Genomic DNA, 4,301 nt, shown 5'->3' with positions numbered 1-4,301 from the left:
CAAATGGTATTAACCACACTGTACAATCAGAGAGTCATGGTAGTTTGATCTTAAAAAAAAGCAATGGCTAAATTGGTTAATTATAGGGTGCATGGGAGGCAAGCTATGCTGAACTCAGAAGAACCTTCTCTCTGACCAGATTCATTCTGACAGTGGCAATTTAACTTGATCAAAATAACATTATTTTAAATACTGAATTAATGTTTTTGCTTTAACTTTATTGTTTTTCAGTTTTGATTAGAATTCATTTATAAATTTGATTTGGTTTTGTGGTTGTATGAGAGCTATAAACTGAAGATTATATTTGGTTTTAAATTCACACATATTTAAGGAATATTATAATTTAAAAATTGTCAATATTAGGAGATGCCAAAGAAGGCAATTACAATCCAACTTCCCACAAAGAAAAGCTCAAATCAGCATGGTTTCACTGTTGAATTTTGCAAAACATTTAAAGAAAAATGAACACTAATCCTTCATAAGCTCTTCCAAAAAATAGAAGAGAAGGAAACCTTTCCCAACTCATTCCATGAGGGCAGCATTACCCTGATACCAAAACCAGACAATGGCATCAGAAGAAAACTACAAGTCAATATCCTTTATGAATATAAATGCAAAAATCCTCAACAAAATACTAGCGAACTGAATCCAGCAACATGTAAAAAGGATTATACACCATGATCAAGTGAGATTTATCCCAGGATTGCAGGTTGGTTTAACACAAAAAAACTTACCAATGTGATGTGCCATTTTAATAGTATAAAGGAAAAAAAAAGATGATCTCAGCAGACACAGAAGAAGCATTTGACAAAAACGTAACACCTGTTCATGATAAAAACACAAAGCAAACTAGGAATAGAAGGGAACTTCTTCAATCTGATAAAGGGCATCTATAAAAAACCCCACAGCTAACATCATAGTTAATGGTAAAAGACCATAAGCTTTCTCACTAAGGTCAGGAACAGGACATTCTTTCACTTCTATTCGACATTGTATTAGAGGTTCTAGTTGGGGCAATTAGGCAAGAAAAATAAATAAAAGGCATCCAGATTAGAAAGGAAGAAGTAAAACTATCGCTATTTACAGATGATGTAATCTTGAATATAGAAAATCCTAAGGAATCCACAAAAAAAACCCCACCCATCCAAACAAACAAAAAACTTGCTGAACAAAGAGCTAATAAATTCAGTGAGGTTACAGGATACAAGATAAATATAAAAATAATTGAAAGATAGATCAATGGAACAGGATAGAAAGCCCAGAGATAAACCCACGCACATATGGTCACCTTATCTTTGACAAAGGAGGCAGAAATGTACAGTGGAGAAAGGACAGCCTATTCAATAAGTGGTGCTGGGAAAACTGGACAGCTACATGTAAAAGTATGAGATTAGATCACTCCCTAACACCATACACAAAAATAAGCTCAAAATGGATTAAAGACCTAAATGTAAGGCCAGAAACTATCAAACTCTTAGAGGAAAACATAGGCAGAACACTCTATGACATAAATCACAGCAAGGTCCTTTTTGACCCACCTCCTACAGAAATGGAAATAAAAACAAAAGTAAACAAATGGGACCTAATGAAACTTAAAAGCTTTTGCGCAGCAAAGGAAACCATAAAGAAGACCAAAAGACAACCCTCAGAATGGGAGAAAATATTTGCAAATGAAGCAACTGACAAAGGATTAATCTCCAAAATTTATAAGCAGCTCATGCAGCTTAATAACAAAAAAACAAACAACCCAATCCAAAAATGGGCAGAAGACCTAAATAGACATTTCTCCAAAGAAGATATACAGAGTGCCAACAAACACATGAAAGAATGCTCAACATCACTAATCATTAGAGAAATGCAAATCAAAACTACAATGAGATATCATCTCACACCAGTCAGAATGGCCATCATCAAAAAATCTAGAAACAATAAATGCTGGAGAGGGTGTGGAGAAAAGGGAACCCTCTTACACTGTTGGTGGGAATGTAAATTGATACAGCCACTGTGGAGAACAGTATGGAGGTTCCTTAAAAAGCTACAAATAGAACTACCATATGACCCAGCAATCCCACTACTGGGCATATACCCTGAGAAAACCATAATTCAAAAAGAGTCATGTACCAAAATGTTCATTGCAGCTCTATTTACAATAGCCCAGAGCTGGAAACAACCTAAGTGTCCATCATCGGATGAATGGATAAAGAAGATGTGGCACATATATACAATGGAATATTACTCAGCCATAAAAAGAGACGAAATTGAGCTATTTGTAATGAGGTGGATAGACCTAGAGTCTGTCATACAGAGTGAAGTAAGTCAGAAAGAGAGAGACAAATACCGTATGCTAACACATATATATGGAATTAAAAAAAAAAGTCATGAAAAACCTAGGGGTGAAACAGGAATAAAGACACAGACTTACTAGAGAATGGACTTGAGGCTATGGGGAGGGGGAAGGGTAAACGGTGACAAAGCGATAAAGAGGCATGGACATATATACACTACCAAAAGTAAGGTAGTTAGCTAGTGGGAAGCAGCCGCATAGCACAGGGAGATCAGCTCAGTGCTTTGTGACCGCCTGGAGGGGTGGGATAGGGTGGGAGGGAGGGAGACGCAGGCGGGAAGAGATATGGGAATATATGTATGTGTATAACTGATTCATTTTGTTGTGAAGCTGAAACTAACATACCATTGTAAAGCAATTATACTCCAATAAAGATGTTAAAAAAATAATTTTGTTTCTATACACTAGCAATGAACAATTTGACAATTAAATTAAGAAAACAATTCAATTTACAATAGCATCAAAAAGAATAAAACAATTAGGAATAAATGTAACCAAAGAAGTACAAGGCTTTCACACTGAAAACTAAAAAATATTAAAAGAAATTAAAAGTGACTTAAATAAACAGAAAACTATCCCATATTCATGGATTGGAAGATTTAATATTGTCAATATGGCACTATTCCCCTAAACTGGTCTAGAGACTCAATGCAATTCCTATCAAATTCAGCTGGCTGTTTTGCAGAAATTGAAAAGCTGATCCCAAAATTTATTCTTCACTGTCCTGTGCATTGTAGGATATTTAGCAGCATCTCTGGGCTCTGCCTGCTTGATGTCAACTCTCATCAATCCTCAGGTAAAATGCACTTTGGAAGTTCCCTCAGTCTTGGAAACATTAAATGCAAAGAAGATATGGGGAGGCACCAGTAGCATCTGCTATAATTAACCCTTATACCATCAGAACAATTTTTGCCCCACATTAACTCACTTTATACTGTAACTGGTTCTTCCAGGTGATGGCTGGTCACGATTAAAAAAGAATTTTAAAAATCATCATAATAGGGAGATTAGAGGGACAGCTACAGTCCCTATTTCTGAAGATGTTCTTAAGGCCATAATAGACACTATCTTCTCCCTCTTCTCCCACCGATTTGAGATTCTCCTCACTCTAAGCCAGCACTTCTGATCTGGGTTGCTTGCCTGATGCAATGACCCAGACCTTTATCCCTGAGTGATCTGTACCCCCATGACTGTGCCCTTATCAGGCCATTACTTTAATTGTCCATTCCCAGTCATGACTTGGCATGGAAGCATGAAGACATGCCTCAGGGAATTCCCTGTGTTTCAGAACCACTCCTTCTTGTCCCATTATGTAGTTTTATCACCTCATAATAATTGGGGTGAATTACGCTTGCCTTTACAGCATCTCCTTTTTCTGTCTTCTGGTCTATTGGCATGAGGAGCTCAAAATAACTAAGTTTTAGCCACAGACTCAGGTTTAGTGGAGTCCTATGTCCTTTTGCAAAACACCCCCTTACCCCCATCAGGAAACTGAGACCTCTAGTCTAGCCAAACCTAAAGTGCAGATTCCCCAGGGGGACCCTGGGAGTGATGGTGAGAGATGCCACTAGACTTCCATCCCTTGGTTCCCAGACCTTTGAATTCTACCTATCAGAAACCAAACCCTCAATCCCTCAGCAATCACCTGCCAGCTGGTGCCTTAGCTGTGGTGTTTCAGACCATCCCAACATTTTATCAGACTCGTAGCTTCTAGGTGATGTTCCATACAGTAGGATCACTGGATTCCAGGATCATGTGCCCATTGTTGTACATGCTTTGAAATAAAATGGAACCCTTGGTCTGAGGCAATGTGTCAGGATTCAACCAGAGAAGCAGAACCACCCTGAATGACGTGGAATAACATATTGTTGTAGGCAGAATAATGCCCCCCACAAAAGATGTCCATGTCCCAATTCCTGGAACCTGTGAATGCATTAGTTTAGGTGGCAAAGGGGGA

Source organism: Lagenorhynchus albirostris, chromosome 5 (assembly GCF_949774975.1).
Source record: "Lagenorhynchus albirostris chromosome 5, mLagAlb1.1, whole genome shotgun sequence".
In the NCBI taxonomy this organism is placed as follows: Eukaryota; Metazoa; Chordata; class Mammalia; order Artiodactyla; family Delphinidae; genus Lagenorhynchus; species Lagenorhynchus albirostris.
Note: the sequence above shows the minus strand (reverse complement) of the source record.